At 34.2% G+C, this 16,140-nt stretch overlaps 1 pseudogene; it reads right to left on the reverse strand.

Annotated features, from left to right (window-relative positions):
• LOC149553749 (mitogen-activated protein kinase 1-like) overlaps positions 1-16,140 on the reverse strand; it is a 44,255-nt pseudogene that overhangs the window by 13,435 nt on the left and 14,680 nt on the right.

The following is a 16,140-nucleotide window of genomic DNA, read 5'->3' on the forward strand; positions in this document are numbered from 1 at the left end:
TCATTTTTTGTGTCAAGATAGACAAATCTTCTTGAGACTAGGGGTTTCATCATTTATCATTGGAGATTTAAACTCTAATGTTTCTTAAAGCCATGGTGTGTATTTTATCCATGGTTTGAAGCTATAAGATTTTTCTATCAATGAATGATTCATAAACATCACATTTTGCTCTAGTGTCGTATTTTCCTTCATTCTTCTATTTTGGTTTTCGTCACTATTGGATGTCTTTTTTTAATCACATTGTGTTGCAAATTGCATTGTCCATTTATATGTGGCCATGTCATTAACTAGAAGGAAAAATATTGGCCTTGCAATTTTCTCCTCAAAATATCTCTATTGTTTCTCCCACTATTCTTCTTCTCGGGAGATAGGCCTGATATGCCATCTCTTCCTCTTGTTGGGCTATCTCTTGCTTCCTCTTAATCTCATTGAGCCACCTATACCCGGTCAACAACTGGTGAGTTTTTTCATGAAACCTCATGTCTAACCTCATCAAAATTCAAGTTAGTCTTCTTTTGGAATTCCAACATCATAACTTCAATCCTTTTTATATTGAGATGTTGGGATTGGTGGAGTGAGTGAAGGGGGATAGTATTACATCCCAAAATTTGACCTAATTTTAAAACTTGATTAGAACCATTGGATTTAATTGATTTTTCTTTCATGATCATGTGAAATAGATAGTTATTTGTATACGTCGTATTAACTGTTAATGAAGATGGTCGTTAATCATTAACTATTATTTGATGTTAGCAGTTGCTAGATTTTGAAATTAGGTTTAATAATTTAAAGTCTTTTAAATGTTTAATTATTATGAATTGTTATTACAACAGAAGTGTTTTCATGAGTGATTGCAAGAGAACATGAAGGGGGGGGGGGGAGTATTGCTAAATGAGATTAGTGGAAAGGGATGCTCACTTAGTTCAATCATCAAGATTGGCAAGTATGACCTTAAACTTCTTTGGTAAGGACTCGACAACTTGAACACAGGATACATTTGTGAGACCCACATGAGATTTTCGTATATTCACATAAACATATGTATATACATATAAAAATAAACCAAATTATAATTTTTTCAACTTTTTCTTCCAACCTTTTATTTTTCTTTGCTTTTCAACCAATTTAACACTTGGCAATTTGAATTGACAAATAATATTTTATGTTAAAGAAACCAAGAAGTCTTGATCACTCTCCATATATGAAAGTCATGAGAGAGAGATAGATATCATAATCCATATTCCCAATTTCATTCTGCTATTATGCTTTCAAAATCTCTTTGCCTCCACAACACCTAACTTCTTCCCATTTACCAATTAATTACTTCCACCGCTACCCTGCAATATTGATTATTAAGCTTTGTTCAAGCCATACAATTTCTATTCTTTTCTATGAAAGTATTCTAGCTAAGAATCAAACATTTATACACTAAAAGTGATGTCTCAAAAAATTGGAGGGAGCTGATCAATTTTGCAAGTTCTTCAAACAATACTAAATTCTTATCAGGTCATGAGTTTCCATTCCAATGTTTTAAAATACAATTTATGCAGCAATCAACTAGGCACAAGAACTTCTTCTTTTTTATTTGTGATCATGTTATTTAGCATGTTGGATGATCCCTGTCATTTATAATGGATTTTCTTCTTATTTTCAAAGCTTCTAGAATCATCATAAAAGAAGTTGAATAGTATTTCTTAAAGAAGAGTTTCTAAGTGCAATAAGAACCTAGATGAGAGGTACTAATCTTAAGAACATGTTTTATTTTGTCATAATTTATGATAAAAGATAAAAAATTATCAAGAGTAGAATGCTCATAACTCTCCAAAACACCTGGGATTCACCAGTCGTATAGCCATGAAATGGTGAACAGGTGTAAAGTGAAAAATGCTCATAATCTTCCAAAACACCTAAGAATCACCAGTTGTGTAGCCATGAATGGTGAAGAGGTGGAATAAATTTGCAAGAAAACTAAAGAGAAATCAAACATGACTAACTTAAATGAAATATATTTAATAGCTCATGCTCATCACTGTAATGAAGCCTATTATGAAGTCGACTGGTGGTGATTGGGTCATTGAGCCCATTAGAAATCCTTGGCCAAGGTAGTTTATAGGCATGTTTTCCATCTAATTATAACTTGATGGCAGTGGTGCCAGTTATGCAAGCATGATCATTTCATAACTATGCAAACATTCTAAACACTAGGATGCTCAGGTGGCTGGACTAGGAACATCCCAAGCCTTATCCCAAGGTAGGGAGGGCCTTTCTAATTTAATAGATTGTGTGGGGATAAGTATGGTCCAAGGTTGGGAGGTTAAGCCTTTGTCAATGCTTCTCCTCTAACCAAATTTAAGGCTTGCACAAGTAGCTAAAGATCCTCTAGATGATACTTGTATGTTTCTTTCCTACTTTTTCTTGATAAGTATTTGCTTTACTTGTATGTAGAAAGTATAGTTCAATTATTATCAAATGATTGTTAATCCAGTTACTTTTAATTGATCATAAATATAGTTATCTTCAGTTGATCATTAATTTAGTTAAAACAGTTGATCATAAATATATTTATTTTCAGTTGATCATTAAATTAGTTATTATAGTTAATCATAAGTACAGCTATGTTTCAACTAATCATTAAACTAGATTATTTTTGAATGAGCGTTGATATGATTATGGTTATTTTAGTTAACTTTTAAAATAGTTAATGTCATGTGAAAAGGACTTTAGTTGTCTATATAAGAATATAGGAAATCCTTTATTAAATTGTCTGTTTTTTCAATATGAAATTTTGTTTATTATAGATGGAAAGGATCCTGAGCATATTGGTTATAGACATTGTGTTGTAGAGATTGGTATTGATAATATTAGGGCTCAAGAATATCATTTTCTTTATATGTGGAGGGAATAATAGTCATTTCTATGAAGTGTGTCCATGATTAGAACTTCATAAAAGATCAAAAAACTTGTAAGGAATGGAAATTAATTTAACAACCTAGTTAATGGCTTTGCTTAATTTCTTTCATTGTTAGTGCTTGTATTGTTGTCACTTAGATTGGACCCTTATGCTAAAAAGTAACTTCCAACAATCTAGTGAGACATGGGATGATCCTTGGTCTGTGGGTATGCCATGTTAAGGATCAACCTCTAGTACAAAGGGTTAGCTTCCCATGAATCACCTCTCAAAAATTTAATTAAAATTGATAGGAAAAGAGATAGAGAGAATGCATTTAACATAAGTTGATCTTAAACTAAGGTGATTCTATTGATCTTAGATTGGTTTTGACAATTGAGTGTCAACATACTTAAAACATTCACTAAGTATGATATGTAAAAGCAATACATGTCGAGTTGCAATGAGTAACAAGTCACTCATGTGTTGAGTCACTTAAGTGTTGAGTAGACAATACATGTTGAGTGATTTAAGTGCCGAGAAAATAGTAGATGCCGAGTAGTTCAAGTGTTGAGTCAGAGATAGAATTTTAGTATGTGTCAAGCATAAATAACCTTAAGTATCAAGTAACACAAATTTGGCATAGTTGTTTAAGATTGCACAAACAACTATGTAAACAATTTTTCAACTGACCTAAAGATAGAATACTATATTTTGAAGATAAGGATGTAAGTAGATTTTCTATGTAATTACATGTAGCCAATTAGAAAAAGAGAAGGATTAAGTGGCAAAAAGGATGAATCTCATCCATAGATTCATATCTAACCCTAAGTCTTCTAGTCTTCTTAAGGAGGATGAAACCCTAAATTTTATTAAGAAAGTGTGAGTGCATAAGGAATTGAAAGAAGAGAATAATGAAGTTTGCATGGAGACTTAAAAGTTATAAGAGACTGAATTGCAAAATCAATTTGAGAAGAAAAAAGGATAGAGGATACAACATTGACATATTAGATTAGAGAGGATCAAGGAAACAGTATAGATTTGATCTTTAATCAGGCTACCAGAGCTAATCACAAGATCTATGCTGAAACATCCTAATAGGTGATTTTAGTTAAACCTCCTAGGCAGATTAGTCCTAATAGACTATTGTAAATCCTTTAACAAGGTGACATTCCAAGTGAATGTTCTAAAGTCCTTTAGCCAGGCACACTTCTAATAGGGTGTTGAAATCCTCTAACAAGGTAGGACTTAACAGTCCTTGTAAGCCTTTAATAGGGCAAGTCTTTCATAGGGCAGATCATGTATCATGGTCAAACTCATTGTAACCTTAATTAGTGACACTTTATTGCTGCAGTAGTGAAGAATTGTGGGTGTCATCCCCACCCCAATTTTACCTTCTCACTTGGAGGGTTTCTGGGTAATCATATTAAGTGTCAAATGTGTGATTGCTTATGTGTTTACATGAGATGTTTATGCTTTGCATGTTATTTCAAGTTTATCTAATGAATGCATGAGATGGATGAGTGGTGAAAAGTTTTATGGGTTCATGTTTTAACTATTGACTCACCCCCCCCTCTTAGTGGTTTACCTTTCCTACTTGTAATTCCATCAATTGGTATCAGAGCCTAGTTCTCAAGAGAAGAAGCTTTGTATCTTAGAGGAAAGATCTTAAAATGGAAGTCTACAAGTTGGGAAAAACCATTGAGAACCAGGAGATTAAGATACATCTCATACTATATCAACTAAATAATGCCAGAGATGCTTTGAAGAGTTCCCTGAAGAGAAGAAAAGAGATTGCTATAGCAGAAAATGACACACAATACAAAGAGATTAACACCACAAAGCTATTTTCTGATGGTAAATCAAGTGAATTTGATTTAGCAATTGCAAATCTAATGGAAAAGAATAGAGCACAAGCTGAAGAGATCATAAATCTCAAGTTGGAGCAAGAATCGCAAGCTATACTACTATGTGAGGTGACTAAACAAAAGAAGAAAGCTATAGAAGACAAGGCCATGATTGAAGAAGACAAAAGAATTTTGGCAAACAGATTGGAAGAAAAATCAATAGAGCTATCTAGGATCTCAAACATGCAATTAGAAACCTTAAGCCAAATGATGAATGCTCATCATGAGTTGAATGTCAAGGACATTGAAATAACCACTATGAAGCTACAAAATGAACAGTTGTGGAATGACCTGAAAAGAGAAAAAGAATTTGTTGAAAGTTTCAACAAGCCAAATGAAGCCATCAAGTACTTTAAGCAACTACTAAAATCCCCTAGATCCAGTAGAGATACATCAGGATTGGGATATACAAGCACTAAAGAAGGAGAATCATCCAAAGCTAATGAGGAAAGGAACAATAAAGGTAAGAACTCTAAACCTACTTGTCATCATTATGGTAAGAAAGGACACATAGCTAATGTTTGTAGGAGCAAGAATGCAAATCAGAATGCTAAGCCTAAGAACATGACTCATTATCACAAGTTCAACAAACAAGGTCATCAAGCACATGAATGCAGAACTAGAACCATGCATGCATCAAAATTTCAAGGACACTACTACAATTGTCAAAAGTATGGACATAGAGCCTTTGAATGTAGATCCAAGTCCACATGGTCATCAAGCAAGCCAACAAAGGTAAGAAGCTATGAAAAATCCTATAACTAGGATTACAATACAAGATATAGATGTCGCTATTGTTAAGAATATGGGCATATACCTGGAAACTGCATCAGGACTTACTTCAATGGTAACTACAAGAGATGGTTGAGTCAAACCACATGTCTCAGCTGTCACAAGACTAGTCACATCAGCAAGCATTGTCTAACTAGGTCCAAGGCACCAAGTTGTGAATTTGATAAAGGTAAAGGCAAGACAGATGTTGAACACATTAGGAATGAGATGAAAAATACATAGAAGAAGAAAGATGCGGGTAGTACATCAAATAGAGAAGGGATCACTTCACCCAATGGGTCAAGTGGTCACACTTCATCAAACTAAGCAAACAAGAGGTATGTGGGACTAATACTTAAAGTGTTGCATTATACATTAGTTCCAAAAGAAATTAGCACTAAAATGATTACATTAGCATGAATTAGGATTCAAGAATTCATAGAAAATTCAAGGTTAAGATCCTCAAGTTTCATGTTTTTGCCATGTATGAAAATTTTTTTGTTTATGCCAAGTGAAAAACTAATTAATGTCAAGTTGTTAATCAAAGACTGTTAGAGTTGAGTCTGTAGAAGCTACTGAGTGAAGGAATTCTCTATAGATGTTGAATGGAATAGTAATTTTGTTGATGTTGAGTTTTATGGTTATAAATGACCAAGCATTAATTGTAGAGTTCTGAAGGGTATAAGGTCAATTTTTTCCTATTTTTTGTCATTACAAATTCAAAGCAAGAACAAGTAGAGAAAATAAGTTATTCACAAACCATTTTGAAGCATTTGCAAGGATTCTAGCAATGATTAGACATCAACTCATCAAATCTTAAAGGTATTCTTCATAAGTTGAGTTGTGCAGTTTTGAACTTGATAAACCCTAGTTTGATAAAATGGCCTCTAGTTCAAAGAATACCAAGGAGAAAGAAGCTTTTGAGGTTCAATTAGTTAGCAATGAGGTCAAATAACCCAATTTCAAGGCCATCCTAGACATTGATTATAAAAATGATCCATCAGGTGCATTATCCATGATTCTACCAAAGATAATAATGGTACAAGATGTGAGAAAATGTTAGAACTATAAAGTAGGAGGCATAGGTGACATGGAGATAAGACAAGAATATGATAAATTGTGTGAAAATGGAGTCTTGAAGGAAGAATTTAAGATTGTGGAGAGAAAGGGTTTGACCAATGCCCTAGATTTTCCCACGGTTTTCAAAATTGAATGGATTAAAATAGTTCTGAGCAAAATTCATGATGGATTCCTGTGGTTAGAGGGTGGACCGATCAAGATTTCAAAAACAATTATTCATAGGGTGACTAGTTATCCAACCCTAGATCAGCCAAAAACCCTACGCAGCGACTCCAAAGAGGCAATTAAGAAGAATACAGGTGCTAAAAGAAACAACCATGGTATGACCATTGATACCATTATAGATCCTTTCTTGATTTTGTTGTCAGAGTTATTTCCCATAAGTTTTATCAATCAAGCAGGTTAAACAATGCACCTTGCATAATAGTGGATATTGCTTACAAAATTTTTAAGAATGAACATACCTATGATCTTGTAGAACTTCAATTGTAATAGATAAATAAAAACCTAGGTGCCATCAAAAAGACAAAAAGTGCACAATGTAAGTTTGGACCAATCTTTGTGTGCATATTCTTCTATGTGCAAAGTGAATTCCCATCTTTTGGAAAAATTGGATGGAAGACCAATAGGTCTGTGGCTATCCAAACTAATGAACATATTGAGCAAATGGGAGAGAATTTTGAGTCAGTCATGACAAGCTACTTTGAAGATTTCAAGAAGTCCATGAAGCAGAGATTGAGGATATCTAAGTAGAAAAACACTACAATGATATATGTTTCCTTGTAAATATTGATTACATATACATTTAGGCAGTAGTACCCAGGGTTAGATGGTTGAGAACCCTAGGAATGAGATAAATGTTGATGAAGCCTCAGCTACCATTATTGCACTCCTAGCAAAGGAGATTGAAAAAATAGCCAAGATATTTGGAATTATGATGTAATGAAGTCTAAGGTTGAAATAGAGCTAAAGACAGCTTCTACATTAAAGAAGAAAGAAAAACTAGTAAGGAAACTCAAGGCTCAATTTGGTGATGAGGAAGAAAAAAATGAAGAAGAAGAAGAGGTACAAGCTCAAGAACCTCTAGCTTTGACCCAAGGCATGGATGAGGACCAAGAAGAAGAAGGTGTTGAGGAAGAAGAAATAAAACAAGCACTAGTTCAATCAGTGCCAAAGAAGAGAAAGGCCAAGGCTCACCCTATGGCCAAACCAAAAGCAAAGAAAACAATGAAGCCCAACCCAGAAAAGCCAATGATACCAACAAATAGTGCAAGTGCAAGGGCTACTACTCAAAATGCCAAAGAACAAAGCAAAAGAGAAAACAAAGGCTACTGAGTAAGAGAGCCCAATACAAAAGAAACAAAGGAGAAAGTACATTTCACAACCTAAAATAGATGATGAAAAGATAGAGCCTGAAGATGCAAGTCAATTTAGAGTGGTAAGTCATACACCTAAATCTAATCTTGAAAATATGTGTGATAACATTAAGGATAGTGCAAATACGATAGGTTTAAAGAATATTGATTTTGGAAAACTTGGTAGAATAGAGCAAAATTTGATTAAAAAATCAATTTATGCAATGATGTCTAAGTTCAAGAATACTCCATTTGAGCTAGACAATACAATGCCAAAGGAATTGTATACAATTGTTGAAAATAAGTGGCATTATTGCCTAAACCTAGAAAAACAAATAAGGGAATCAACACTAGCCCAGGTAATGCCAAATTTGACAAAAGGTCAAATTATCAAGGTAAATAAGAAGTATGGTAGTAGATTTACACCAAAATACAGAGCATTCAGCATACTCCAAAATAATATTGAGGATGTTGTAAAGAAATCCACTCAAATGTGGAAGTTAATATATGGTTTGACAATAATCAAACAAGGAGAAGAGGATCCCTTTGAGGGAAGAAACAATGGAGAAGAAGAGGAAGACAAGGAAGATGAAGCAACAAGAGGAAAAGATGATGTTACTATGGAGGAGACACAAAAGAAAACAAATGACATGGCTATAGCTAAAGAGTAGCATGAAGAACATAGTGTGCAAGACACGCAAATATTGAGCATGAGCCCTCCATATGACACAAGCATGCCTACAGATACTATAATTGTAAAGGATGTTCTTGATAGCTCAGCTTAGAACATCAACTCCTTAATTGCAGGAGATCTAAAGAAGATCCTTGACCAATTCACACTACAAGCAATATTGTGTGAGAATATAGTATTGGTTAGTGTTGATGAACTTTAGAAGGTAGTAGCTAATATTACAAGGAACAAGATGAATACACAAGAACCACTTTTTGCTATCCCTTCAGCTACCAATAATCAACCTCTGATGCAAACATCAGAAGATACATCAACAAAGGATGACACAACTACAAAAATTGATAAAGTTGAACAAAAGAAAGTAGAAGAAGAGAAGACTATAGAAGAACAAATAGGACAGATATCTGTACCTATAGCATAGACACAAGGTGCAAGCTAGACAATAGTAATTAATCAAGGAAGATCTAAAGAAAAGGGCATACCAAAGAAGAAGGATCAAGAAGCCACTCAAGCATTGATAAAATTACCAACATCTGGCACTCCTGAAAAAGTCCTTTAGAAGCTGAGCACTAAAGTTGTACCACTCCATATTTTAGCACTAGGCTCTAGTTCATCCAAGGTTACTAAGGTAATTCATTATGGAGATGTAACTTTAGATGAAGAAATAGTGATACCTAAATATGACTATGCAAACATTACTTTGCAAAAAAAAGACTTAATACAACAAGCCTTAGAAAAGAAGAAAAATCAAGAAATACTTATAAAGGAGTATAAAGAAAGGCAAGCATTACAAGAAATAAAAGACATTTTCTTAGATTCTTTCAATTTTCCTACACCTAGAGAATCAAAGCCAATATTAGAATAGCTATCAAATATTGTGGATGAGGTGAATGATGAAGACCAAGATACAAATGCAAAACTTATGGAAGGTTAGTAAGAAAATTTCAAGGGAAAGTCAATGAGAAAATATTTGGTGATATAGCACTACCATAGGTACAATTGGCTACTAAAATTGAGATAGTTGTGAAGGTACTTGAGAACATATTCTCATTGTACACAAAACTATGTGATCCCACACTCTTAACACAAGAAACTAGCCATAGAATTTTGAGTCTGGAGACAAATTTAAAGGCATCAAGTATGCAACTAGCTCAGAATCCAGCTCAAAGTGAGAACATTGCTTCAATCACAAAGTCAACTAGTTGTATTAAGAGTAGAAGAGGCTAATATAAGAGCCGAGTTGCTTAACATTCAAGCCTCTCTAACCCCTCATATGGAGATACTCCACAAGGAAGTGGATATGTAGAAACCTTGATGAAGAAAGATCCTAATCTTTCTACATCTAATGGACTAGTTCACCTTGCAATAGAGATAGCAATCCAAATCAAGTCACTTGATATTGCATGTAATAATTGGGATGCTGCTCTGAAAATAATAATGGAGATCCACAAGTCTTTCTTGGAAAAATACACAATCAGTATATAAACCCTTTGACATAAGTTTCAAAAAGGGGGAGATAAACAAGAAAGGGGGAGATGAGATAAATGTGAAAAGAGGGAGACAGAAAGAAAGGGGGAGATAAAGGTAAACTACAAGAGGAGAAACTACAAACAAAGAAAATAGAAGAGCAGAAATAGAGCATATCAGATAAAGAGTATCAACATATTTGAGGACAAAGAGTATTAGCAAGAGACAGAATTACTCAGAATGGAGAACAAATTTTTGGATAATACACACACAATAACTCGGGGGGAGTTATAAATTTTGAGGTATATAGCCTATTATAGAATTTTGAAAATTTTGAAGTCTTGTATATAAGCCAAGTTGTGAATATATTACACTTGAGAAGGTTAGATTGATTATGTAAAATTTAGTGTTTTTAACGCTCATGTCAAAGGGGGAGATTGTTGATCTTAGATCGGTTTTGAAAATTGAGTGTCAACACACTTAAAACATTCACTAAGTATGATATGTAAAAGCAATACATGCCAAGTTGCAATGAGTGTCGAGTCACTCATGTGCTGAGTCACTTAAGTGCCAAGCAAACAATACATGCCAAGTGATTCAAGTGTCGATAAAATAGTAGATGTCGAGCAATTTAGGTGTCAAGTCAAAGATAGAATTTCAATATGTGCCAAGCATTGTAACCTTAAGTGTCGAGTAACACAGATTTGACATAGTTGTTTGAGATTGCACAAGCAACTATGTAAACCATTTTTTACCAACCTAAAGATAGAATATGATCTTTTGAAGATAAGGATGAATCTATAAGCGAATTTCCTATGTAATTACATGCAGCCAATTAGAAAAAGGGGAGGATTAAGTGGAAAAAAGGATGAATCCCAATCATAGATTCATATCTAACCCTAACTCTTCTAGTCTTCTTAAGGAAGATGAAACCCTAAATTTCATTAAGAAAGTGTGAGTGCATAAGGAATTGAGAGAAGAGAACAACGAAGTTTGCATGGAGACTTAAAAGTTGCAAGAGAGTGAATTGTAGAATCAATTTGAGAAGAACAAGGGATAGAGGATACAACATTGACATATCAAATCAGAGAGGATCAAGGAGATAGTATGGATTTGATCTTTAATTAGGCTACCAGAGCCAATCACATGATCTATGCTGAAACATCCTAACAGGTGATTTTAGTTAAACCTCCTAGGTGGAGTAGTCCTAATAGACTGTTGTAAATCCTTTAATAGGGTGACATTCCAAGTGAATGTTCTAAAGTCCTTTAGCCAAACACACTTCTTACAAGGTGTTGAAATCCTCTAACAAGGTTGGACTTAATAGTCCTTGTGAGCCTTTAATAGGGTAGGCTTTGCACAGGGCAGATCATGTATTATGGTCAAACTCATTGTAACCTTAATTGGTGACATTTCATTGCTGCAGTAGTGAAGAATTGGGGTGTCATCCCCACCCCAATTTTACCTTCTCACTTGGAGGGTTTTTGGGTAATCATATCAGGTGTCAAATGTGTGATTACTTATGTGTTTACATGTTTTAGATGTTTATGCTTTGCATGTTATTTCAAGTTTATCTAATGAATGCATGAGATGGATGAGTGGTAAAAAGTTTTATGGGTTCATTTTTTAACTACTAATTTACCCCCGCCCCCCTCCCCCCCCATTAGTAGTTTACCTTTCCTACTTGTAATTCCATTAGAATCACCAATGTTATGAAGGTAATGCATTAAAGGGAAAAATCACAACTAAATTGAATGTAATAGCTTGATCACCAAAAAAACCCTACTAACACTAAGTGCATGAAATTTAAAAAGGTGCAAGATTTAAAAGAAGGAAACTTGTTCATAGCTTTTAAACCAAGATTACACACAAATTAAATTTATTTTCTAAAACTATCTCTCATATGCCTCATAAACACTTAACTTTTAAGCCAAGGATTTGTAAAACATTACACTAACTTAAAGCTAGCAACACATGGAAGAAAAATGAAAATTTAGATATAAGACCAAAGAGGATCATTACTACATATTTATTAAGGAGTCGACATGCTCAAAACTACATCACAAAATTGGACTTGAGCTATAAAACACCATCTCTCCAAGGAGATAGAATGAAATAATCAACAGAAAAATGCCAAAGAGGGGTATAAATAGGTTCAAAACCCAAAATTACATCATTCCCTCAAACTTGGAACATATCCAATGACTTGCATCAAATCTGATTTTCCCCCAAAAATGATGAATTGCCAATGTAGATCTTCCATTTGAAATGGACAACCTAGATGCTACAAGAATCTCCCCAATGAAAGATTACAACATATTCATTGATCAAGATGAGCTTTTAGTTGAAACAAATGGCTGAGAAGCAAAAAATAATCTCCCAAGGTGAGATCAAATCTAACTCACATCTTCACAAAAGGGAAAAAGAAGCAATGCGAGAGCCATCGAATTCAAAGCAACTCAGTAAAAGAAGAAACAATGTTAACACAAAATGTTAAACCTATGATTTAGCATGTGAAGCCACTATAAAGGATACAACCCATTGAAGATTTCTTAGATTGGTTATAAGTGGTGGGATGAATGGAGGAAAAAATAGCCAACATATACATGTTAGGGTAGATTTTTTAGTTGTCCAAGAAGTTTGCATGCACATTTGTTTCCATCCACAGCTAATAGGAGCATTTTCTTTTTTGTCGAGCTTGCAGATTTTGTGAAGTTAAAGTAGGATAATGCATCCCCGTAGTGGGCAACCTTTGCATTACACATGTTTTTCTATTTCATTGGGCACACTTTTCTTCCATTGTGAAATAGTGAAATAGACTTAACATTTAAAGGTTCTCTATTTGTAAAGGGTTGGAAAGAATATTTATTGTGATGTGTTAAATCACTACAACTTCAAAGGTCTATGGCCTTAGGAAAAAATAAAAAGCTCCTAAAAACTCCAAGAGGGAACCACTATGCACATACACTTTTTGGAAAGTTGTAACATGAACCCTACTATGTACAAGCATCTACAACAAAAGAAATCAAACAAAGCGATTAATTGGGTTTTTAAAGCAATTACCCTTATAAGTTTTTTGTTCCATTCATGTGTTTGGGTAGCTAAACATGTCATGAAGTGTGAAATATATGTTATTCTATCTTGAAAAGCCTTGCCAGTGTTGAGAGAGAGGAATCTCTCTAGCATTGGGACAACTTGAATTTGAGAAAGACACACTTTCTCCTCCATGCTAAACTCACCCTCATACTTTAAAACAAGCATGACCAAGGGAAACTCATTATTTTGTTGTAGAGCTATATGCCTTAAATGGGGAATCCTATTGATGCTACTAGGTCAAAGCAATCAACATTAACCGCTCCAGTGTGTTCTGCAATGATGGTGTTGTGTCGGTTTGAAAGTGGCTCATCCTTTTCTTGTGAAGATTTGATCTCCACATCTTCTATGTGACTCTCTTGAACCACCTCGTTTGGAGCTACTAGTATGACATGGCTCTCCATATTTTACTACTACAACTCTTGATCTTTTGATAAAGGAACAAATTTCTTGTTGTCTATGGATAAGAAAAAATTTTCCCACTAATCTCAAAAATTATCTTCATTGTATCCTTCTTGCTCTCTTGCAATAGTAGGAATAGGTTGATAGACAACCTCGTGAATCTCACCATTATCTTCCTTGAGTATAGAGCTATCCTTGGGGTCCTCTTATGCTCTATATCATGGAGGACTTCATCCAGTTCTCAATCTATCTCATGCTTCCTCTTGGTATCATCAAGCTACCTCTCCTAAACCAACAATTACTCACTTTGTTCATGAAGCCTCATTTCCATTTTTGTACCCCTTCCATACAACTTCAAGTTGATCTGGCTCTGGAATCCTAACAACATATCTTCAAGCCTTTTATATGGGGTTGTTGGGACTTGTCGAGTAGGGGAAGGAGGATGGTAAGGATTTTGAGCATATTGGCTATAGCCATCTTGAGGTTGAGATTAGAATTAATAGTTTGAGGTCTTAGGAATAAAATTTTCATTATATAGGGGGGAATGGTTATATCTATGAAATTGGTCCATGATTAGAACTTCATAAAAGCTATAATTCACATAAAATGTTAAAAATCACAAAAGGTCAGGATTGGTATTTACATACTAGCTCTAGGTCTTCTTGAAGCCAATAGATATTTGAACCTAGAGTCACCATGGAGTTTGATGAAATGCCTTAAAAGGCTTATGTCAATGAGAGAAGACCCAAATTCTCAATGAAAAAATATTTAAATGGCTACCAATGGACTTATGTAGATGAATTTATGTCCCACCGTGTGTGCCAAAAACTCTTGAAACAAAAGTTATCACCCATGCATGATGCGTTATCCCACAGAAACCTTACGTAACATGGAAACAAACTCCAAGTGTCTGACACGTTCTTTGAGTTTGAATCTCTGGAAAAGGTCGGCTTCCTTAAAATTGTGGCCACAAAACTTACAGGAAGGGAAACTACTTTGAAATAGAAACAACCTCCAAGTGTGGGACATGCGCTTTGAGGTTGAATCTCTAGAAAAGGTCGGCTTCCTTAAAATTGTGACCACAAAACTTACAGGAAGGGAAAATACTTTGACAAGCTAGTTAGCAACTTTGTTTAATTTCATTTTGTTGTAAATGCATGTACATAGTAGGGTATTTTTTTCAGATTTCCAAGAAGTGCATGTACACAATCTTTCACTCTAGATCTTTTGTCATTTTTTTCAAGTTACAAATTTGGGGAAGTTAAAGTGGGCCAACATGTCATAGGTTGTGAAGATGTCTTGTTAACTGAGTTTTTTCTATTTCACAAGACACACTTTTTTGACCGTGCTAAATAGTGAAATGGGCATAACATTGAAGGGGATGAAAAGTGTACCCTCTAAAATAGTGAAACTCTCTAGTAGTGGGAAACCTTGATTTTGAGCAAGACATACTTGTGCCTCCTTGGTAAACTCACCCTAATACTTTAAACACTAGTAAATTTGAACTCAATTTTAGACCAATTTTGGTCAAAATTTTTCCCTAGGTTGGTCAAAATTTTGACCAAGATGTTTGTCAAAGTTTTTCTGGTCAAAATTTTGACCAATACGTTCATCAAAAATTTTTAATTTTTGGTGGTCCTGATTTGTCAATGTTGGTCAAAATTTTGACCAATCCATTCATCAAAAAAAATTTGATTGGTTGAAATTTTGACCAATCCATTTGTCAAAAAAAATTTGATTGGTGGAAATTTTGACTAATACTTGGTGAAAAACTAACAGGCATTGGTCAAAATTTACACCAATGTTTGGTAAAAAAAAATTAGCATTGGTGGAAATTTCCACCAATGGTTGGTCGAAAAAAAAAATAGTTGGTGGAAATTTTGACCAATGCTTGGTAGAAAACTAACAAGCATTGGTCAAAATTTCCATCAATAGCTGGTTGAATTTTTTTTTATGTTGTATCAAGCAATTGCTTCTTATCCAAGCCATTTAATTTGCAACCTTTTAAATCTTTACAAAGATAAAGTTGGAGCAGAAAAAAATTCTTTTCAAAGATGTCCTCTAATTATAAAGCGTCCATTCCATTATTTGTTCAACAAGCAAGACAAATGAGTACAAGCATATGAAAAGAATTTTTTCTAAACATGAAAATGAGTACAAGCATATGATTGACTTACCTCAAACAAACTTCACCCTCAAAGCCAATTCAACAACACATGAACTAGAAATGTAGAATGAAGTGTAAATAATTACCATACATGAGTTATAGAATGAAGTGTAAACAATTACAACAATGTGGGTAAAGTAACTCCCCATTATAAGCTCTAAAGTCTAAACCTTGTTTGTACAAGACTTTATTCCTAGGAAGCTTGGAGAAAGAGACAAGGGAGGAGAGATTAAATCTAAGATATTAATGTTTACTAATAATCTAAAAATAGTAAACCAAAATAGACATAAACAAATTCTCCACTAATTGGAAAACTAAAT

This window comes from Cupressus sempervirens, chromosome 6, assembly GCF_028749045.1.
Source record: "Cupressus sempervirens isolate cs-2001-9-10 chromosome 6, ASM2874904v1, whole genome shotgun sequence".
In the NCBI taxonomy this organism is placed as follows: domain Eukaryota; kingdom Viridiplantae; phylum Streptophyta; class Pinopsida; order Cupressales; family Cupressaceae; genus Cupressus; species Cupressus sempervirens.